Source organism: Choloepus didactylus, chromosome 19 (assembly GCF_015220235.1).
Source record: "Choloepus didactylus isolate mChoDid1 chromosome 19, mChoDid1.pri, whole genome shotgun sequence".
NCBI classification, from domain to species: Eukaryota; Metazoa; Chordata; class Mammalia; order Pilosa; family Megalonychidae; genus Choloepus; species Choloepus didactylus.
In genome coordinates this window covers 25,429,948-25,454,110 of record NC_051325.1, presented here as the reverse complement: position 1 = coordinate 25,454,110, position 24,163 = coordinate 25,429,948, and the positions used below count along the sequence as shown (strand labels likewise).

Here is a 24,163-nt window from a genome sequence, read left to right as displayed (position 1 = left end):
CCTCTGCATAGGTAACCACTATGCCAAAATGTGTATTTTCTCTTTCTCTTTTTCTTTTTTTTTTTTAAATCTTCATTTTATTGAGATATATTCACATACCACACAGTCATAGAAAACAAATCGTACATTCTATTGCTCACAGTACCATTACATAGTTGTACATTCATCACCTAAATCAATCCCTGACACCTTCATTAGCACAAACACAAAAATAACAAGAATAATAATTAAAGTGAAAAAGAGTAATTAAAGTGAAAAAGAACACTGGGTGCCTTTGTCTGTTTGTTTATTTGTTTCCTTCCCCTATTTTTCTACTCATCCATCCATAAACTAGACAAAGGGGAGTGTGGTCCTTATGGCTTTCCCAATCCCATTGTCACCCCTCATAAGCTACATTTTTATACAATTGTCTTCGAGATTCATGGGTTCTGGGTTGTAGTTTGATAGTTTCAGGTATCTACCACCAGCTACCCCAATTCTTTAGAACCTAAAAAGGGTTGTCTAAATTGTGCGTAAGAGTGCCCACCAGAGTGACCTCTCGGCTCCTTTTGGAATCTCTCAGCCTCTGAAGCTTATTTCATTTCCTTTCACATCCCCCTTTTGGTCAAGAAGATGTTCTCCATCCCACGATGCTGGGTCTACATTCCTCTCCGGGAGTCATATTCCATGTTGCCAGGGAGATTCACTCCCCTGGGGGTCTGATCCCACGTAGGGGGGAGGGCAGTGATTTCACCTTCCAAGTTGGCTTAGGTAGAGAGAGAGGGCCACATCTGAGCAACAAAGAGGCACTCGGGAGGAGGCTCTTAGGCACAATTATAGGGAGGCCTAGCCTCTCCTTTGCAGCAACCGTCTTCCCAAGGGTAAAACCTATGGTAGAGGGCTCAACGCATCAAACCACCAGTCCCCTATGTCTGTGGTCATGTTAGCAACCATCGAGGTGGGGTAGGCCAATACCCCTGCATTCTCCATAGGCTCCTCAAGGGGGCTCTACATATTTTTTTCCTTGTTTTTTTTTTAACTTTTTTTTTTTTTTAAATCAACTGTATGAAAAATAAAAAAATAAAAAAAAAATTAAGAAAAAAAAATACAATAAAAGAACATTTCAAAGACACCGTAACAAGGGAGTAAGAAAAAGACAACTAACCTAAGATAACTACTTTACTTCCAACATGTTCCTACTCTACCCCAAGAAAGTTACCTAATATAGCAACATTTCTATGAACTTGTTCCTACTATACCCATCAGAAATTAACAGACCATAGTCATTCCTGGGCATTCCCAGAACATTAAATTTACCCACGATAGCTTATCTGTTCTTCTTGGATTATTGTTCCCCCTTCCTTAATTGCTCTCTATTGCTAGTTCCCCTACATTCTACATTATAAACCATTTGTTTTACATTTTTCAAAGTTCACATTAGTGGTAGCATATAATATTTCTCTCTTTGTGCCTGGCTTATTTCGCTCAGCATTATGTCTTCAAGGTTCATCCATGTTGTCATATGTTTCACAAGATCGTTCTTTCTTACTGCCGTGTAGTATTCCATCGTGTGTATATACCACATTTTATTTATCCACTCATCTGTTGAAGGACATTTGGGTTGTTTCCATCTCTTGGCAATTGTGAATAATGCTGCTATGAACATGGGCATGCAGATATCTGTTCGTGTCACTGCTTTCCCATCTTCCGGGTATATACCGAGAAGTGCAATCGCTGGATCGAATGGTAACTCTGTATCTAGTTTTCTAAGGAAGTGCCAGACTGACTTCCAGAGTGGCTGAACCATTATACAGTCCCACCAACAATGAATAAGAGTTCAAATTTCTCCACATCCCCTCCAGCATTTGTAGTTTCCTGTTTGTTTAATGGCAGCCATTCTAACCGGTGTGAGATGGTATCTCATTGTGGTCTTAATTTGCATCTCTCTAATAGCTAGCGAAGCTGAACATTTTTTCATGTGTTTCTTGGCCATTTGTATTTCCTCTTCAGAGAACTGTCTTTTCATATCTTTTGCCCATTTTATAATTGGGCTGTCTGTACTATTGTCATTGAGTTGTAGGATTTCTTTATATATGCAAGATATCAGTCTTTTGTCAGATACATGGTTTCCAAAAATTTTTTCCCATTGAGTTGGCTGCCTCTTTACCTTTTTGAGAAATTCCTTTGAGGTACAGAAACTTCTAAGCTTGAGGAGTTCCCATTTATCTATTTTTTCTTTTGTTGCTTGTGCTTTGGGTATAAGGTCTAGGAAGTGGCCGCCTAATACTAGGTCTTGAAGATGTTTCCCTACATTATCTTCTAGGAGTTTTATGGTACTTTCTTTTATATTGAGATCTTTCGTCCATATTGAGTTAATTTTTGTGTAGGGTGTGAGGTAGGGGTTCTCTTTCATTCTTTTGGATATGGATATCCAACTCTCCCAGCCCCATTTGTTGAAAAGACCATTATGACCCAGTTCAGTGACTTTCCTACCTTCACTCTTGACTCTTAAAAATTGGATACCAGCTAGTCAATAAAGTCACTGTGTTTCAAGTTCAGAAATAAGATCCTTGTTAAAATAAAATTAGTCATTGTTTCTCAGAGTAAGTGATCATTGTTTCTTTAACCCTTTTGATGCTGCTTTTCAGTTTTGGCGTCATTTCTGTTTTTTTTTTTGTTTGTTTGTTTGTTTTTTAGTTTTCACATGCAATCCATCAGCCAATCCTGTTGTCTCTACTTTCAAAATATTTACTGAATCTGACCACTTTTCCCTATGTCAGCTTTTCCCAGCATCTCCCAAGCCACTGTCTTCACTCAGCTGGACAATTGTAGTAACCTGTTAATTGATTTCTCTGCTTATTCTTGCCCTGCTATAGTTGGTTTTCCAAAAAGCAGACAAAACAATCTTGTAAAACTTAAGTCAGGCCATGCAGCTCGTCTGCTCAAAAGGCTCTAATTGCTTCCCATTTAGCTGAGATTCAGAGGCAGTCAGTGTCTTCTCATGACCCGGCTCCCTTTTTCCTCTTTGAATTCATCTCCTTCTAGTTTCCCCCTTGTTCACTGTGCATGAGCCACTTTGGTCTCTTCAGCCATGCAAACCACACACGCCCCTCAGAGCCCTTGCCCCTGCTGTGTCCTCTGTCCTGATCTCCACAGGCTACTCCCTCACTGCTCTCAGGTCTTTGCTCCTACATCTCGTCATTAGAGACATCCTTCCTCGGCCCCTATCTAAAATACTAACCACTCCCACTCAGCTTGCCAGGAATGCAATGAATATTTGTTGAGTAAGTGAAATTACTATTTTTCTATGGAAAGGCTTTTAATTTCCTGTTCTATCTATGGGAATAGATAAGGGATACATAAAATGATCCTCCACATCAAAAGATAGGTAAATATTACAACAAAGTAGTAAAAACTCAGACATGGTAAAAATTCTAAATCATATATTTAATTTTCTTAAGTTAAAATGCAAACTAACAGAACAGAGTCAATAAATTGTTGAAAAATGGAGCTCTTGGTACAGATAACATTTGTGATCAGATCATTAATTCATGCAAATAGTAATGCTCCTGGAATCATTTTGAATTTTTTTTTTCTAAAACATTAGGTTCTTCTCCCTTCGTGATCAAACTTAAACCATGAACATTCTCTACAAACTGCTTTTTATAGTGAAATGTAACTGTGTGTGTATGGTATATTAGAGATATAGAGAAGAGTTTTTTCCTACTGTTGAATAGGAATCTGCTTTGATGATGATGATGGATGTAGCATTAATATTTGTAGATATTAGGTACATGCATGCAAATTTGTAGAAGGAACATCTATCCTAGAATCAGATCTTACTCTACATATTGTAACTGTTTGAACTTACTTAACTGTCTGGGCTTCTTGCCTTATCTCCAAAAGGGGGATAATGACATATTACTGATTTGAAGATACACACACAAACACATACAGAATACTTTGAAATCTGATAGATTTCAAAGATTCATAATTTTAAAACTACAATGAGATATCACCACATACCTATTAGGATGGCTAAAATAAGGGAAAACAAAACAAAACAAAACAGAGCCCTGACAATAACAAGTGGGAGAAAACGTGGAGCAACTGGGATCCTCATGCATTGTGGTAGGAATGCAAAATGGTGTAGCCACTTTGGAAGACAGTTGGGCAGTTTCTTATAATGTTAAACATGTATTTAGATATAGCCCAGCAGTCCAACTCCCTGATATTTGTCTAGAAATAAAAACTTGTGTTCACACCAGAATCTGTACTCTAATATTTATAGTGGTTTTATTTATAATAACCAAAAAACTGGAAACAGCCCAAATGTCCTTCAGCTTGGGAAAGGAAGAACAAACTATGGTACACCTAGACAATGAACTATTACTCAGCAGTGAAAAGGAATGAACTGTTGATACATGCATCAATGTAGGTGGATCTCAAATGCATTATGAAGGAGCCAGACTCAGACTAGAAAGACTACACACTACAATTCCACACACTAAAAGGCAAAATTATAGGAACAGGAAATAGATCAGTGGTTGCCTGGGACTGAAGGAGGGGTTAACTACAAAGGGGCAGCAGGATACGATTTTTGGGGTAATGGAACTGTTTTATTTCTTGATTGTGTTAGTAGTTATGTGACTGTATGAATTTGTCAAAACTCATAGCACTGCACATCAGGAAGAGTGAATTCTACTGTATCTGAATTTAAAAATAAAAAGAGAATTAATTCTTTGATAATTAAAACCAGTTATGCCTCTGAATCCAGGCATTGATGAAACCTGAATATCATAGGTGGGTGAGCATGTGCAATTTACTGTCCCAGTTCCCCGTTTCATTTTTCTTTAGTTGCTGCAGTTTCCTAGCGACACTTTGTCCTGCTTCAGTTTGTCGTCACAGCATGATGGACTTTGACTTTGATGTCAGAAGTAGCAAAGCAGAAATCCTTCCCACGTTCTCCCAGAAGCTGTTTGCAATCCTCGGAGGGAACCTCTCAGCTGACTAGACTAGCAGAAGATGGTGGTGCTGCCAAAGACCAGGAAGGTGTCTTCATGTTCTAGCTGCTTTTGTGCCTTCAAAAAAAGGTGAATTGGAAAAGAACCAGAGCAGGCTGTTGTCCCCCAGATTACTTTAGGCTGTGCATATGGGGTCCCTTTTCAATGTTGTACTCATCTGGGGTTATTGGCAATAGTGGTTGTGTTCTGGGTCTTGAAGAGTATGCAGGGTTCAGTTCCATCTGTAAGCACTAAGCCGTTGCTGCAGCCAGTCCGTTGGGCCCATTGGGCCAGCTCATGATGTAATTTCTCATAGAATAGATGGCTGATCACTTGTCCATGGCCACACATGAACAAACACACTCACACACACAAACTACCACAACTGATAAACATGAACACCAGTCCCAAACTTACATAATTTATAACACGAAAACTTTAGTATTGTGAAGTTTTTATAAGCTGTACACCACTTTTTCTAATCTCATTTGCTGGGTAGAAGAACCTTTTTGTTTTTGTGATGAATGTGAATATATAAAAGTTCTTGAGGTTATGATTCTTTAATGAGAATCATATTTCCATTTCTGTTTTCTATTAAGAATCTATTTCCATTTTTCTTGACTATTTTGGATCCTCTGCCTTAGGTGTATCACCTTGTTCTATATGGGTATTGTAAGAGTGTCATAGACCCAGATTCATAAAACCAGCTTCCTACCAAGCAAGACTTTTTTTGCAAATTAGAAGTGAATCACAACAGATTAAAATGAAATATTTTTCTCCCTGACATTACTCTAGAGAGGCAGCTGTTGAGTTTCTGATGTTATACTATTCTTAGTTTAATTTACGCAGATCATTTTCTCTATATGCGTCGTATAATTTGAGTGCAGAAATAAAGGCGTGGGATGGGACTGTAACTAAACACCCACTTTGGGTTGCAGGAATGCATTAGGCACTTTTCATGTTTTATTCCATTTAACTTCACCACAATGAGTAAGGTAGATAATTGTGCTGCTTTACAAACAAGGAAACCAGGTCCAAGAGAGGTTAATTAACTTGTGTTCTCAAAGATAGGTCCCTTTCACACCAAAACCCACTCTCTATACTCAATGGGATGTTGTTTGGGAGTCCTGTTTTCTCATCTCATTCCCACTTTGAATGGAGGCTGGAGGTTGCACTGGTCTTTTTGAGATTGAGCCCTGGAGTTTCTTCACAGACCTGGGCTGCTCCCTGTTTTCCTTTTCAGAGTCACAAAAGCTTTGGCCTAATTTTATGTATTTTTCAAAGCTGCCATCAAACATTTGATCACTTGTTTCTTTCTTCCCCATGATCCTGTGGAAGAAAATTGAGCTTTACCCTTCTGTGTCTCTGAAGAGCAAACCCACAAGGCATTCTTATTTTAATAATTCTACTTCTAATCACTGCAAGGCAATAGGAAAGCAAAGAGAAGAAAAAAAGAAAAAAAAAAAAAAAAAACCAGAAAAAGTTACAAAGATTAAAAATATTTAAAAATTTTAGTTCTTGAGCCCAGACTATACTCTGGTTCCTGAAACTCTTTTGATGGTATTTCTTAGACAATACTAGAGTCTATTCCATGGGGATTTGTGCATGTACTGGATTAAATAAAACGTATTAAAATTAAATCCACTTGTTTCTTTTTTTAACTTTTTAGTTGGAGATAAGTGTAGATTCACATACAGTTGTGAGATGTAATACAGAGAGAGCCTATGTACCCTATATCCAGTTTTCCCCACTGATAAAATCTTGCAAAACTATACTACATTATCAAAACCATAAAATTAACATTGATGCAATACACTAATCTTACTTAGATTTCACCATTGTCACATGCACTTGGTTCTATGTGTGTGTGCAATTTCATCACTTGTAGATTCCTATGACCCTGAGCAGTTGGGATACAGAACAGTCCCATCACAAGGAATCCTTGTGCTACCCTTTTATGGATACAACCACCTCCCTCCCTCTCCTCTTCCTAATCCTGGAAATCACTAATCTGTTCTACATTTGTATAATTTTGTCATTTCAAGAATATCTTAGGAATGGAATCATATAGTATATAATCTTTTAAGATTAGCTTTTTTTGCTTAGCAAAAATCTCCTTGGGATCCATTGTTTTATCAATAGTTCTCTCCTTTTTATTGCTGTAGTAGTATTCCACGTCTCTTTTTCCTTTTTAAATGGTGCTACTAGAAAATTGAAAATTGCACATGTAACTTGCATAAGTGGCTGTCAGTGCCTTTTTGTTGGACATCACTAAGCACATGCTTGTTGGAAGTAATGAAAAATTTATTTCTGCTGCAGTTTCAGTGAACTTTAGACATTCCTGTGTTAAACGGGGCATTTTATTCTGCTAACTCTTAATCAGTTATTTGGAAAAAACAAAGGAACGGTGCCTTTTAAAAAATAATGTCAGTAGAGTAAAATCATTGCGGTGATACCCTCTCCACCCCCATTCCGTTTCCCCTCCCCTGACTTTTATTTTTTCTTATTTTTATTTTTTTGTTCAGTTTTTCTGTAAGAAAACCTTTGTATTTCTATCAACAAAAGAAACTTCATAGCAGTAGGCAGCAAGGAGGAATGTCTTGCAAACCTGGTCAGTGGACTTCAGCACACTGGTCTGAGACTAATTAAATGGCTCATGTTTATCTGATATTTTCCCTCTTGGGAGATTGTCAGAAACATTTTTTCAACTTAAGCTTCATAAAGAAACCAGCTCAGCTTAAGGTGAAGGGAAGAAGCAGGACAAAGGGACACTTCAGAGCAGACTGGAACTGAGGGAAAGGATAATACCATTTTCAATTAAAATTGCCTGGGGAAATTAGGTAGGCAGAGAATAATTACCTGCGTTGGCACCTTTCCAGGTTCCTGAAACTAAGACCCTGCTCGAATGTTCTGAGGGATCACTGACGATCACAGGCCACCAAGAACCCTGAGGTTTACGCCCCATCTCAAATATATTTGAGTGTGCTGGCTGCAATGCCTGGCTATTTTAAGTCAAATTAGGTAGCATGAGCAATTCTAACAAATAAAACCCAGTAAAAACCAAGCCCCGAAGCAAGCAACACCACAAAGCATCAGCAAAAAGGGAGATTAATCTGGCAAAACAAATTTTTATTTCTCTACTGTGGGACCAACAGGGCCCTGGAGCTGGGATTGAACCATAGGAGACCTGATAAAAGTATAGTCTAATTTCTCGCCACCTTGCAGTAACAGTGCTTGGTCAGTCTTGCAAGTATCAGGAAAGGTCACTGAGTAAATATCATCTGACACGTGGGCATGTTGTGGCAATGAGTCATTGAAAGGCAAATGTGCCTTTAATGCAAATGCCAAGATTTAATAATATTGCACTCTCCACCCCAATTCCACCTTTCCAGTGCCCTATCACTGTGACTGCTAAGCTTTGGGTCTCTTGGGTTCTCTTCTGTCTGTGTCTGATGGCACCTGGTGCCATATTGCCCCTTCTGTGGCTGGATGGGATTGATGGGTAGGATTCGGGGTTAGTGAACTCCACGTCATTCCTACAGGAAGGCTCCTTTTCTTTTCTACAATAGGAAAGGGAGCCAGTGGTCTTTCTTCTTTGCTTCTAGAGTTAGCTTTTGCTTATGTTCCCATTTTCTCAAGATCTCTCAATTTCATAATGGAGGATAATGGACTAGGGCTTGGAAGGAGTCAAAAAGAGAAAGAAGGAATCAACTAAATTCCCTTCTCTCCCCTTCCACAAAAAGCATAGGGACTAGAAGGAAGCCTCTGCTAATTTTTTTTTTTTTTTAAGAAGACTTAATAGCTTCCTTGAAGAAGGACACTAATTCCAGAAACACACCCCGTCCCAGAGCTGCAGGCCCCACTCACCCCCCAAGGACATGAGCCCCATCTGTCTAAGTACAGTGCATATGCTTGGACACCACCTTGTGCTGTATAATAGCAGAGATAGCCCCAGCTTCACAATGTAGAAGCACAGTTGGGTGCACAGACAGTCGTACTTCCTAAAAGGAAGTAAGACAGTCTGGAGCCAGACTGTCAGGGTTTGGCTTCATTCTTCTTTGCTTACTTGCCGTGTGACCAGATAACCTTTCTCCATAATCTTTCTGTGCCTCCATTTCCTCAGCTGTAAAATGTTTCTACTTCATAGAGTTTGGTGAGATGTAATGAGTTGATATTACAAAATACTGAGAGTAGTTTCCAGTAATATCTCATTAATTGTTAATTATTATTATTTGCTTCTTCTGAACCTGTCAGAAAAGTTTTGCTTTTTAAACATACCTGTTTGGCAAGAGAAATTTCTTAAAGGTTCTTATCTTTTTCTATAAAAAACATCTGAAGTAATCAGTCATGTGTTAGTGGGTGTATTAAGCAAGCTTTGAATTATCTTTATAATTTTCTTTTAAATATTATTATGGTTATGTGTATGTTGTCTTTACATTACTTCCAAATAACCGTGTCAGTTGAGTGAAAAAGCACTTAAATTAGTTGACAACATATAGAAAATATAACCTAATTTAATTAAAAAAATTTCAGTCCATGGTGTCATTTGGACATTATGTTTTAATAAAATACAAGACAATTTTTTTTGTCCTTGTAAATGCTTGTGTGTTTTTGTTAGTGTATTTCTTTTCTTCTTTTTTAAAAGAATGTCAGTTTTTTAAACATCTAGTTTCATAAGTTTCAGTTTAAGGTAAAGGCGAGAAACATCCCATATTGATTTGGAATTTGTTGAAGTACATGCATTCTTAGGTTTCGATAAATGGAATCCCAAGAACATGAACTACTTTACTGGTGAATGAGAGACTTGTGAAAAAAACACTCTCTGGTTTTAATTTTCATACAGCCTTGTTGCCATACTTAGCTTTTCTTATATGACCTCAGGTCCCAGCCTGAGCTAACACAGGTGACACAGCAGTTATTAGGTATGGTAGGCAGAATTCCAAGATGGTCCCTGAGATTCCCACCCACCATGTACATGCCCTATATAATCCCCAGGACTGTGACTACGATGGCACGTTGCTCCTGTGAGTTAGTTAAGTTACATGGCACTGTTGACATTAAGAACGGGAGCTTATCCTTTGTGAACCTGACCCAATCAGCTAAGCCTAAAAGGGACTAAAGAAAGACTTTCAAAGAGAGAGAGGGATCCTATGCAAGGAGGATTCTCTATCACTGGCTTTGAAGATGGTGGGGGGCCTGGTGGCAAAGCGTATGGATGGCATCTGGGAGCTGAAAGTCACCCCTAGCTGACAGCCAGCAAGGAAATGGGGGCCTTAGTCCTACAACCACAAGGAAGTGGGTTTGTCCAACAACCTGACTAAGCTTGGAAACAGATTATTCCTGCCTAACTGACACCTTGATTTTAGCCTGGTAAGTCACTGAACAGGCAGTCCACCACCACTGTGCCCAGACTTTTGACTTATGGAACACGAGCTAATAAGTGGGTATTATTGTAAGTCACCAAGTTTGTGGCAATTTTTTATGCAGCAATACAAACCTAATCTGCAAGGGAAGCATGGCATAAAAATGTAAGTTGTTAATGCAAAGCCTTCACCATTATTTAGAGAAAAATATAACATCCATAAAATAACTCATAATGAGTTCCTATAAAGAGCCCCCATTTTAAATTTTAGAGCCATTTGGGCACAGTAAATAGACAGATACAAGACCTATAACTTTTCTGGGCAGAGTTTAGAACAGTTTCTCAAACTGGCAATTTTAGATTTAGGGAAGGGCAAATGAATGGCTAAATAACTCTCTTGCTGGACATTTATTGCATGAAGGCAAAGGAAAAATACACAGAATAGGAAGGTGGAATCCTCTTCCTACCTTGCTTTTAAACGTTGCAGGCAGTGCCTTTAGCTTAGATCACTAACTCTAGTTTAGGGATTACAAACTCAAGATGAGGGAGTTGACTGAGTGACAGGTGATGGGAGTATGGGGGTCATGGGGAACTGGCAAACCCAGACTTTCTCTGAAGGGACAGTTACCTCTCAGCCATGGCTGAGTTACCTGCAACATTGTTGCTGGATCTTCCAGATTTCCAAGGGAAGCTGGGCTTCCAGATATTTATGCGAAACCTCTCATTTTAAAAATGTTGGCAACCAGCTCAAACTTTAAAAGATCACCATGGGGACATATAAACGGGTATGCAGCCAGATTAGGCCCATTAGCAGCCTACCCTTGGATGCAGACTAGAGGAGCGAGTACACGCGAAAAGTTGGAGAGACTGAGAAAGAGTTGGAGGATGTGCACTTGATGGGGACTGGGAATTTTTTCTGTTTTGTTCACTGCTGTATTCCCAGAGCCAAGAACAGTGTTTAGCATGAAGAAGTAGGTACTCAATAAACATTTGTTGACTCAATATGAAGAGACATAAGGCTATTGTGCCAGATTGAATGTATTATGTCCCCCCAAACGCCATTATCTTTGATGTACTCTTGTGTGGGCAGACCTATCAGTGTTAATTAGATTGTAATTCTTTGAGTGTTTCCATGGAGATGTGCCCCACCCAACTGTGGGTGATGACTCTGATTGGATAATTTCCATGGAGGTGTGGCCCCACCCATTCAGGGTGGGTCTGAGTTAAATTACTGGAGCACTATATAAGATCTGACAGAAGGAGGTAGCTTGCTACAGCCAAGAGGGACACTTTGAATAAAGCACAGGAGCTGCAGATGAGAGACAATTTGAAGACGGCCATTGAAAGCAGACTCTTGCCCCAGAGAAGCTGAGAGAGGGCAAATATCCCAAGTGCAACTAAGAGTGACATTTTTGAGGAACTGCAGCCTAGAGAGGAACATCCTGGGAGAAAGACATTTTGAAACCAGAACCTTGGAGCAGACACCAGCCACGTGCCTTCCCAGCTAACAGAGGTTTTCCGGACGCCATTGGCCATCCTCCAGTGAAGGTACCTGATTGCTGATGTGTTACCTTGGACACTTTATGGCCTTAAGACTGTAACTGTGTAACCAAATAAACCCCCTTTTATAAAAGCCAATCCATCTCTGGTGTTTTGCATTCCGGCAGCATTAGCAAACTAGGACAGCTATTAATCCCACATGTAAAAAATATCAAGTGTAATCACACATTGGTAAAGCCTCTTTCTAAAATTCTATGACTTCATGTTGTGATATGGTACGATTCACACGGACATGATGTCTTTTTAGCCCACTCATTTACCTTTTTAAACCATGCCATTTGAGGATATTTTTGGAAGTTATAAGCTAGGAAAGAGAACACGGCAGGCCTTGGTCCCTTCTCCATGGCTGGCGCCTTCCTGGGGGCCTTACATCTCTCATATCATTTAACTCAGAGCCCTGCTTTGGAAATGAATGCTACCTTCACCTGCATGTTACAGATGAGGAAGTGGCTTCAGAGAAATGAAGTCAGGGGCCTGAGACTGCCCAGCTGATCATGCCCAGGTGTTCTGATGGCCACACCATTGCACTTCTCCAACCTGCTTAATACTCAGAGTGCGCTCAGGGACCCGCAGCATTGGCCTCACCTGGGAGCTTGTTAGAAATGCAGACTCTAAGGCCCCACCTCAGACTGATACTCAAACAAAATCTGCCTTTTCACAAGATCCCTGGGTTGATTTGTATGCATGTTAATGTTTGAGAAGTATTGCACTTTCCTACTGGGTTCTAGACTTGGGTTATACCGGAGTGACTTTTATGGACTTGGCCAAATCTGTGTTTCAGCTGAACTTATTAATCATCCTTTTCACTTAAATTTATTTGCTTAAAAAGAAAATAAAACAGTGGTAACTATAAGTATGGTACTATGGTAACATTACTGTAGTAAATAAGTATAAATAACTATGATTTATAGTAATATACCTATGGTCCATTAAAAAGTGACACCTTCAACAGAAGGTAAGTACTAATTTGCATGCAGTGTACCTTATCTCTCCATGTACCACTGGTACATGCAAACTGTACCATTAATAATGAACTGTAAACTATCTCTCCAGGTACCATTCCTGGGATATGTTCCACTTTGGAAAACAGTGCTGTGGTGGATTGTAAAAATGGCCACAGAGGTCTTCCCCTCCTTATATCCAGGCCTTTGCAATGTGTAATGCCCCATTAAAAGGTGGGACTGTTTCTTCGTCCCTTGAATCTGGGCTTGACTTTGTGACTTGCTTTGCCCAATAGTATGATAGCAAGTGTGACACAAGCAGAGGGTTGAAAAGTGCTTGTGCATTGGGGCCTGCCTCTCTTGCTGCTCTTGTAACCTGGAGACAACCATGTGGACCAAAAGAAATGGTTATTGATTAAAGCCATAAAGGATTGAGGTAGTTGGTTGCACTAAACAAAGTAACTGACACAGTTGCTTTCTGACATGCTGTTTGTTTGCAAAACAGTAATTGCCATGTTGGATGGTAGGTCAGAGTGAAATGATCTGTTTTGGTTCAGTTTGGCCCAGTTGTTCTTCACTTGAAGACAAAAATCTCAAAATTGAGTATTTTGGAGAGGACACCAAATGCCAGTCTTCTTGTGTTCCGTATATAGACTCACAAAAACATGCCTGGCAATGTTACCCTCAAGTATTTGAAATTTTTGTGTAAGGCCACTTAACTTTTTTCCCCCCACTGAGAAATAAAAACTTCACCCTTGGCTCGAGTCCCTGTTGCTTTGAAACGGACAGTGTCTCAAATACTGCAGCATCACTGTTCGTGGTTTGCAGTAAGGTATTGGTGCTAGCTTATGGATTGGAGGCAGTTCCATAAATGTGCTCTTTTTTGGTGAAGGTAAAACACAGTTGTGTATTTTCCATCACAAGGAATCCCATGGGGAATTACAATAGTACATTTCTAAAAAATGTAAATATTCATCATTTCCTGTGTTTTCTTAAGAGTGCAGATAAACACTGTCATTTTTGACAGAAGCCAAATAATACTCACTGGCAAAGTCACTGACATGCTGCTCTTTCTTTTAACTGCTTTAGTGAGATGTAATTCACATACCATTCACCCATTCAAGGTGTACAATTTAGTGGTTTTTAGTATATTCACAGAGTTGTGCAACCATGACCACAATCTGATTTTAGAGCATTTCCTTCATCCCCAAAAGAAACCCCATTCTCATTGTCAATCTTTCCCTATCCCCACTATCTTGCCCTTCATAACCATTAATCTCCTTGCTGTCTTTATGGATTTGCCTATTCTGGACACTTCATGTAAAGTTAATCATATAGTATGTGCCTGGCTTTTTTCACTTAACAGAATATTTTTATAGTTCATCCACATTGATGCATGTATCAGAACTTCATTCCTTTTTATTACCAAATAATATTCTATTGCATGTATATACCACATTTTGTTTATCAGTTGGTGGACATTTGGGTTCTTTCCACTTTTTGGCTATTATGAATAATGCTGCTATGAGCATTTATATACAAGTTTTTGTATGGACATATGCTTTTATTTCTTCTGGGTATATACCAAGAGTGAAGTTGCTGGGTCATATGGTAACCCTATGTTTCACCATTTGAGGTACTGCTAGACTGTTTTCCAAGGTGGCTGTACAATTTTACATGCCCAAATGCAACGTGTGAGGATTCAGATATCCCCACATACTCACCAACACTTGTTATTATCTGTCTTTTGATTATAGCCATCCTAGAAGATATGGAGTAGTATCTCATTGTGATTTTGATTTGCATTTCCCTGATGGCTACTGATGTTGAGCATCTTTTCATGTATTTGTGTATCTTTTTCTGGAGAAATGCCTCTTCAGATCATCTGTCTATTTTTAAACTGATTATTTGTTTTTGTATTTTTTATTATTGAGTTGCAAGAGTTTTTAATGTATTCTTTATATAAGTCCCTTATTGGATAAATGATTTGCAAAGATTTTTCTTTCAGTCCATGAGTTGTCTTTTCTCTTTTTTGATGGTGTCCTTTGACGCATAAAAGTTTTAAAATTTGATGAAGTACAATTTATCTTTTTTTTTTTTTTTTTTGGTGCTTGTACTGTCATATCCAAGAAAATACTGCCTAACCCCAGAGCATGAAAATGTACTCCTATGTTTTCTTCTGAGAGTTTTATAGTTTTAGTCCTCATGTTTAGGTCCCTGGTCTGTTATGAACTAATTTTTGTTTATGGTGTGAGGTTCGAGTCCAACATCCTTCTGTTACATATGCCTACCCAGTTGTCCAAGCACCATTTGTTGAACAGACAGAATTCGGTAGCAAATCTTTCCAATTTAGCATTATTCTTTGTTGAAAGTTTTCTGCCAGTTATAGTTCAACTAAGGACATTGTACTATCAATCAGGGAAAGGCAATTCATATTTACTTCTAGAAGATTTTAGATAGCCTTGTTTAATTGCTGCTTAATTATTTTGATACACTAAGAGTTAAATAAATTAGCAGTTTAGGAGGGAGGTGGGTTTTTACAGTCTGGAGGCCAAATATAGCAGTAATATTTCTGATTTTATGACTGGGTGACTTTGTAATCCCTTTAAAAACTTGCCACCAATTTATTAATGCACTTTTTTCTGATGCATTTTAAAAAAATATTACAGATTCTGATTTTGAAATGCAAAAGGGTTGTTTATCGCCACGAGAATTCAAACAGTCCTGTATAGTGATGTTTCCCTTGTCTGTGTCTGTTTTCTTCACAGAGGACTGCACTGCAAGCTGCACTAAGGGGACGTTACCTGCAGCCAGTCCAGAGCCGCCTGGTGAGTGCCCTGCGGCCCCTGGAAAAGGGTTGCTAATGTCGTGGAGTTCTAGAGCTTTCTGTCTGTAAATGGATCCCTTTATTCACACAGATGTCCTACCTTTCATTCTGAAATGCCTCTCAAAACTGATTCACAGGCCTTTTCCTTCATGCAGGGAAGCATTAAGCATAAGTGACCAGCATTTTCTAGCTTAGAGTTTATTCATTCCACTACCAACCTCAAGCATGTCACCTTGGCTAGATTTCCTGCTTGCTCTCTGCAGTTGTATTGCCTGTCTTTAGAGAGCATTAGATGTTAAGCTACTGATCTCTGCAATTCTTTTGGAGGAGAAATGTACATGACTTGTTTTCTTTTTTTTTTTTTTTTTTTTTAATCTTCATTTTATTGAGATATATTCACATACCACGCAGTCGTACAAAACAAATCGTACTTTCGATTGTTTACAGTACCATTACATAGTGGTACATTCATCACCCAAATCAATCCCTGGCACCTTCATTAGCACACACACAAAAATAACAAGAATAATAATTAGAGTGAAAAAGAGCAATTGAAGTAAAAAAGAACACTGGGTACCTTTGTCTGTTTGTTTCCTTCCCCTATTTTTCTACTCATCCATCCATAAACTAGACAAAGTGGAGTGTGGTCCTTATGGCTTTCCCAATCCCATTGTCACCCCTCATAAGCTACATTTTTATACAACTGTCTTTGAGATTCATGGGTTCTGGGTTGTAGTTTGATAGTTTCAGGTATCCACCACCAGCTACCCCAATTCTTTAGAACCTAAAAAGGGTTGTCTGAAGTGTGCGTAAGAGTGCCCACCAGAGTGACCTCTCGGCTCCTTTTGGAATCTCTCTGCCACTGAAGCTTATTTCATTTCCTTTCACATCCCCCTTCTGGTCAAAAAGATGTTCTCCGTCCCACGATGCCAGGTCTGCATTCCTCCCCGGGAGTTGTATTCCACGTTGCCAGGGAGATTCACTCCCCTGGGTGTCTGATCCCACGTAGGGGGGAGGGCAGTGATTTCACCTTTCAAGTTGGCTTAGCTAGAGAGACAGGGCCACATCTGAGCAACAAAGAGGCGTTTGGGAGGAGGCTCTTAGGCACAACGATAGGGAGGCCTAGCCTCTCCTTTGCAGCAACTGTCTTCCCAAGGGTAAAACCTGTGGTAGAGGGCTCAACCCATCAAACCACCAATGACTTGTTTTCAATCCTCTGTAGATTTTGTTTAAGAAGATTCTTACTGCTATGAAAAATAAAAATTATGCTCATTGTCAGCTAGAATATGGGGACTCCTTATGGCGATGATGTAAATAAATTCTTCCAGTGTTCCCCTAAAGTTCTATTTGACAAATATTTACATATATGCTAAATTGGGACCAGAAATATCTTTATATGGCCAACTCCTTTTATTTACAAACTGTAACTTGCCAAAGCTTTGCTCTAGAGCCAGAATTCCTAATGGCTATGAGACATTGTTCTTTTCTAACCCTTTAATCAAATAGCTGTTTTTCACTTGCTATGCTAAGTAAAAACCTTGGACTGAGTATTATTTCTTGCTCCAAGGGCCAAGATGTTATTTTAAGTGATCATATGAGAAAGATAACTAGCAACTTTACTTTCCATTTAGATTCGTGAACTCTAGGTCCCTGGCATTTAAAATCAGTGCTGTTTTCTTCAGAGTGTTGCATGTCAGGTCAGATACTTCATTATCTTGCAGCAGCGCCTGTGGCTGATTTTCTTCCGGTCTTTTGTGAGAGAAGGGTAGAAACGTACAACCTGACACTTCTCCAAGTGATTAGTATTTAATGATGACATGAGAATATCAAGAAAGTAGATTTATTATTGAATGTTCCTACCTATTTTTAGTCAAGTGCACTATGTTTTACTACTCCCCAAGGATGACTCATAAACCATGTCTTCGTTGGCAAAGCAGAATTAGAGGCTGAATTATTCTCTAAGGACTGAAATCAATGTAGATACACCATCTGCTTTTTTACTCTTTCTGCACTACATTTTTTCTGGACTATCCACTTTCCCTGTATAATAGTCTTATTATCCTTAAATAGGTCATTTTTTCATCAGCTGTATTATAAATGGTTCCTATGAAGAATTATGTGCTTAGTGAAACATTGACTCAAGAGTCCAAAAAGCAAAGAGCTTAGAGCTTAGAGGTTGTTTTTTAAATATCTTAAGTTCAAAGAAAAAATTCTTCTATGTTAAGTGGTATGAACGATGTGCACTTGATTTAACAAATGCCTTGGAGACATGGGGTTCTGGGACAGCCAACACAGCATTTGCGTTCCTGTCCCAACTCCATGTCCAATGCAACCTGATTGGATTTGGAGCCCCAAATGTTGCCTGGTTATTCCCTTTGCTATAGTCTCACCCTCCTCCCAAATACAGAACTTACTTCTATGTTTCTCTCCAGCCCTTTGAAAGTAAAACCATTTGACTTCTACATTAGCACCATTCAATTGTTGGATATCTTGAGTTATGACAGTTTTAAAAATATATATATATCTCAAACTGAAATCTGCTTCTTTTATAATGTCTTCTAAATTGGTAAAATCTAGAACCTGATAGATTATCTTTTCTGCCTTTGTCTTGAATGCCCTGCTTTAATTACTCACGATTCCTGCAGTGAGCAGCTCTGACTGTACATTAGTGCTCAATGTTCTTTCAGGCCTATGATGTCCACAATAGGCACTCAGAATATATATTTATTCTTATCATAACAGCATAAGGTATATTTTAGATCTTGTTAATTTATGTCACGTTCAACTTAGCTTTTTATCATTCCTAGATTATAAACTCCTAAAATTGAAAATTGTTTTACAGAGAACGAAATGACTATTTTGGGGTGAATCATCCTTAGCCTTGCATTTCTAGCTTCAAAGTGACTCTTGGTAAAGAAGAATTATTAGTCCAGTCAAACCAAAGGCTGTCTTCAAGTTATATTAACAGAAAGAAAATGACCCTTGATAACTTCTCCCCTTTAGTATTTTAGTTTAGAAGATATACTCTTTTTTTTTTTAATTGCCTAATGTTGGGGATGCTTTTTCCTTTATGAATGATTTAAAATTGTTTTTATTAAATATTGATTATATACAAAATTCATAATATTAGTGTTTGATATGAAGTTCACTAAACATTAATGTTGACTTCTCTTTCTTTCTGTCTCTGCTTTGGAGTGTTACCATACTCTCCTGACTTCTTTGACATCTGGAAACCTACGTATATTGTACCAGCTATTAGCATCTCTTTTCTAGATCTCAGACCTGTGTTCCAGATTTGCTGCAATGCTCTTTAGAAACAAAGATACTTCTTGCTTCTTAAACTAGGGTTACTGCAATTATTCCAAACTCTTACATATTATAGGAGGTCTTATACGTGGCACAACAATAAAAGATAAAATCTCTGGTTTCACAGTTTCTTAGAGCTGAGAGTCTTAGGTTGAGCTCTCCAGAAAAAGACCCTGCGATGAGGCTTTCTATTCAAATGATTTATTTGGTCTGTGCTCCCAGGAGAACTAGCAAGTGAGAGAAGGGAAAGGAAAGGGAAAAAGCTAAGCAGGGGTCTGTTTCAAGCGAAGACTCTGCCTTAGCTAGAATCCTGGGGGAGCTTTGGAACATAATTACTCCCCCGAGTCTGCTCCACTGCAAGGCAAGGGAGCTGGGCTTTTATGGTCTTCCATGAGCCACAATCTGGTAATGGGCTGGTGAAAGGGGTGTAAGCTTCCAAGCACTTTTCTCTGTATCTGCAGATGAAGCAGCTCCAGTAGTTGAAGGGCGTTCTTCTGAAGAGATTTATGGGTACCAGAAGCAAAGCATACACAAGCTGGGAGATGGCACACGGGGCAGTTAAAAGGGATCCAGTGGGATCTGGTTGGGAAATTGAGAGTGCTTGCACTAGAAGGGACCATGCCATTTCACTGGCTTCCTCACTCCTGCAGGCACATTTTTTTTATCACTTAGGATACCTCTTGGTGTAAGTTAAGCACTTTCTAAAGCTGTATAAATTCATTTTCTTTCCTTGAGAATGCAGTAATCTATTGCTTCAAAAATCTGAGTCCGAAATTGATCGCAGTGTTGGGAGACACCAAGGTAGTTTTCATTGAGTAGAATTTCTACATGTATTAGAGTTTAGAAAAACAAAATCTGAAATTCCAAAGCTTTCCTTAGACAAAAGTCACCATGGATAATGATTTCCATGTCCTGAAAAAGAGGCAAGGATATTGTGTGATTGACAGTTATTCTTGCTAGAAACATTTCTAAGCATTCAAATTAATGTTATTTTTTATCTTCATTTCCATGAACTACTATTTTACTTCCTAATTCTTCACCTTTGTCTTTAAAACATTTTCTTCTCACAAAGTTTTTAGGGAAATACACGGTGCTTTCTTGGGCACCTTCAATTCAGTACAGCATTGAAAGTTCTCAGTTGTCCACCTCATCACCCAGATCAGCCCAGATCAGAAATATTGTGGGAGCCCCATATGCAGTTTTAGATTTTCTTGCAGCCTCATTAAAAAAGTAAAAAGAAACAGATGAAAGGTGAACCTAATTTTAATAATATATTTAACTGAATATATCCAAATTGTTTTTGTTTCAACATTTAATCATTGTAAACATTCTTAAGGAGATATTTAACTTTTTTTTTCATCTGGTGTGTATTTTATACTTACAGCACATCTCAGTGGAGACTAGCCATATTTCCACTGCTCAAAACCCACATTTGGCTAATGACACCGTATTAGACAGTGCAACTTTAGAATACTATAGAAAAACACTGGTAAGAAGCTTGTGCCCTTTGAGATAAGACTCTTTCTCAGTGCTCCTGAATCTCCCACTTGGCCACCCTAGTCAATAAAGAAACGACGCAGCACTATTAATCAAAGAAGGTGAGCCCTTGCCGCTTCCAATTTTGTGCTTAGTGCCCTGTAGTCAAGAATTATGATTAAAATGATTGGGTTTGGCGGCTAGGATATCACTGATCACTTTCACGAGTGAAGAATTCTAGAGCCAGTTTTTGGAAGAAAGTAGGTCTTGAATGAAGGATAGAATGCAGGGTAGAATGAAGGGTAGAATGCATTTTTTTAGGCAATGGAAAAAAATATATGTGTGGGAAGAGTAATATTCTAGAAAGAATTTGATTACTTCTGTGTAACTTATGAGGTGGAGTGCTAAATACATGATGAGAAATGTAATTAATTAGTAGCCAAGTTGGTGTGCAAAGACTTGGACTCTGCAGTGCATGAAATGGGGTATCACCGTGATCCAGTTGTACGGTATGTTCAGGTCTATTCCAGTTACCTAGTGATGTGTAAGAAATCACCCCAAATGGTAACAGCTCGAAGCAATAGCAGTCACCTTTTTATCTCTCACTTTTTCTCTGGGTCAGGAGTTTGGCAAGGGCCCCGTGTGCAGTTCTGGCTTTTGAGGTCTTTCATGTCAATTGCATTCTGCTGGTGGCTGAAGCTGGACGAGCAAGAGGCTGGAGCAGCTGGGGTGGGGGGCATGGGAGGGGCGCTGGCTTGGCAGCTCCCTCCCCTCATATAATCTCAGGATTTTTCCTTGTGGTCTCTCTTCATGGGCAACCGTGGGCTTCCTCATGGCATGGCAGCGCCAGGGCAGTTGGATTGCTCACATGGTGGCTTAGGTAGACGTACCCTCACTTTGTGCCTTGGCCTTGTGAGTCAGCTGCATCAATTCCATCACATTATTTTGGTTACAAGTGAGTCATAAGCCTGTCCAATTTCAAGGGGAGTCTCCCTCTTAATAGGAAGAATGTTGAAGTTCATATTATAAGAGGCAAATTTGCAATTATTTTAAGAACATATACTCTGCCACAGGTTCCCCCTCCACTGGCACGGCCATCCCACATCTTGCCACCTTTAGCCACCCCGGGAATGCCCTGTCATGATCACAGTACAAGTTCCTGGCACACTACTGCACAGTGGCTCTCTCTTCTCCCCTTACCTGGTAAACTGGGCTGGACAGCCCAGAAGACAATCAAAAGTGTTTGGCTTAGGCCTGAATGGCCAGCCCTGGCCTTCATTTATTTTTTGTTATCTTCACTTAAACTTAGATCGCCTCAGTCCTAAATGTCCTCTTCCCTTTCTTCTTTTGTGGAGGTCTTGAGAGATGAGAGAGAAAAGAGCAAAAACAAAGCAGAGGAAGGGTTCTCGGGCCCTTCACTCCTTTTACATGAGGAAACCCCTTTACCACCTAAGGGTGTCTTCCTCAGAAGAGAAAAGGGCTCAGAAGAGAGAATTCTTTCATCTCTCCACCTGCATGGTTTTGCTCTCTGCTGCTCCCGCTCTTGTTCTCAATGCCCAACTGGGCTTTTCTTCCCAAGGTGACTGGAAGGGGAAGGAATGGTGGTGCAGCACCAACACCGTCACTTTTGAAACACCACTTTCCTAAGAGTTGCTAAAGTTAACGTTCCTCTAAAGGCTGTTGTTCTTGGTTTTCATAGAAATTCTCTATCCCTTGCCAGAATCTCATCGTTACTCAACTTGAACCCTGAAACAAGGTGCAAAATGAGCTTTCACCTCTTTTAATTGCACTCCTTCCTCTTGCAAAGTCACAACCTTCAACTAGAAAAGACTAATTGCCAGCAGTGGAAGAGTTTAGGGATGAACTATACTGACTTCTGCAACTTATTTACTTTGGCCTAATAGATGGGTTGAGGAATAGATGAAGGGAAAATTCTTTCAATTTGTCTTTATTTATAAAATAAAACACTGGAGAGGGAAAACACGAACCATAAAATTATAGTGAGAGATTTGAAAAAATAAAGTCAGCTTTCTTCTCTAGCAAATGCTTAAGGCCTGTCCTGTTTTTTGGTCCAACTTTTAAAAGTTTGCATTAACGATGTTATTTGTTCCACCTTCCATTTCCTCTTCAAGTTTGAAGCAACTGGAAACATTCTAACCGTCCATTATAGAAAAGTAGTCTAATATTTTAGCCCTTGTCCTCGTATTTCCTAGTCTCTTCTGAATGGGCTTCCGTGGTGCTTGTGAATGTGCTGCTGTTTAAGCCATTACGATATTAAAAGTGCTTGTCCCAAGGCTTCTGGCAGTGTTAACAGCAGAAGCTTCTCATTCCAAAGACAGGATATTTGTTGCCTCACACGCTTCACCTCACCCCCACCGTCTTGAGGTGGGTATCCTGAATCTTTTCCAGACCTGAGATATGATTTTTTTTTCCCCTTTTACAATGGAAATATTTGCTTTGTTTGATCTGATTTTGCAGAAAAGGAGAGAAAAAAATAGTCAACTTAGCTCCCTGGTATTTTTCCCCCTTTTGGGGGGATGTAGATAAAATGTTTAAAACCAGTGGAAATTGTTACATGTGAGAAGTCTGTAACTACTTTTCTGATATGTAAAGAGGAGCAGTTGTCTTTGGTGTATGTGGGAGGAAAGGGCCACTTGCTGAGGATGGAGGACTAAAATAAACCTTCCCAAGACAGGAACCAGCCGGTGACCTTGGGCTGCCACCACCTCACAGATCAGCTGCTTCATTCCTTTCCATACTTTGTGGCCTGTAGAGGAATCAAGTGTCACAAAGAGCAGGAAGAGAGCAGTTTGAAGAAGACTCGAGCGGCTCCACCGATAAAAGTGCTGGTGTGATCTACTGACCCTTCCCAGAGGGCTGAGGACTTGTGGTTTTGAAGGGCACATTCAGGTAGCTGGGAGAAAACAGTCCTCTTAGAAAGAGTAAACAGCAAGAAACACATGCAGTGGTAGTGTTTCTTGATATTCCTTAAGTAAAAATACAGTGGTCTAGAATTGTACAGATGCGGACAATATTTTTACATTGGAGACGTGTTCAAGAGCCCCCACTGAGTTGATCAAGAAGTGGAAGTAAACCCACTTCCTCCAAGCATTTAGAAGTTTACTGAAAAAACTAGATGATGCTTCAGGGACTCTCATAATTTCTCACCTGGCCAGGTGCATCATGGTGTGGTAGAAAGAAAGTGAACTCTAAAGACTGGGACCTTGGTTTTCCCATCTGTAATAGGGGCACACTATCATCTGTTTTATTAGTTTTTTGGGAGATTGTGCATATATAGGATATATGTTATTGTAAACACTCAATAGCTTTATTTCCAAGCCTGTTTCTTCTTCTCTATAGTCTTCTATTCTTTCTTCTATCCAGACGTAAAGGAAAAAAGGGTCTGCAAAGGACTGGCATTGAAGAGGTCCATGTACCTTGTTGTCCTTACTTTAGAGCACTTCTCCCACCTAATGATGCTCTGTCCTCCAGGACTTTATAAAAGCTACATGTTCTGTGGATTACAGACTTCACACAAATGCTACTCTTCTGTTATGAAGACCATCTCTTTCTCTTTCTCTGTGTCCTCACTTTCTTTCCTCCTTCCACATTCACCCACACCAATACCTTTCCTTGGGATCATTTCTGCCCATCCCAGTGGCTTCAGTCTTACTTGAAACTCGGTGTTGCTTTGCCTTGTTTTGTTTTC

At 39.4% G+C, this 24,163-nt stretch overlaps 1 protein-coding gene across 6 annotated transcripts in view; it reads left to right on the top strand.

The window, feature by feature from the left end:
• PLCB4 (phospholipase C beta 4) overlaps positions 1 to 24,163 on the top strand; it is a 488,707-nt gene that overhangs the window by 229,227 nt on the left and 235,317 nt on the right. For 5 of the 6 annotated variants that reach the window (XM_037811318.1, XM_037811320.1, XM_037811321.1 and 2 more), the window contains one exon: positions 15,614 to 15,673. The gene's annotated coding sequence lies outside the window, so the exon portion shown is untranslated. Of the gene's footprint in view, positions 1 to 4,836; positions 5,073 to 15,613; positions 15,674 to 24,163 lie in introns of all 6 variants that reach the window. The other variant, XM_037811319.1, reaches the window with a different exon arrangement.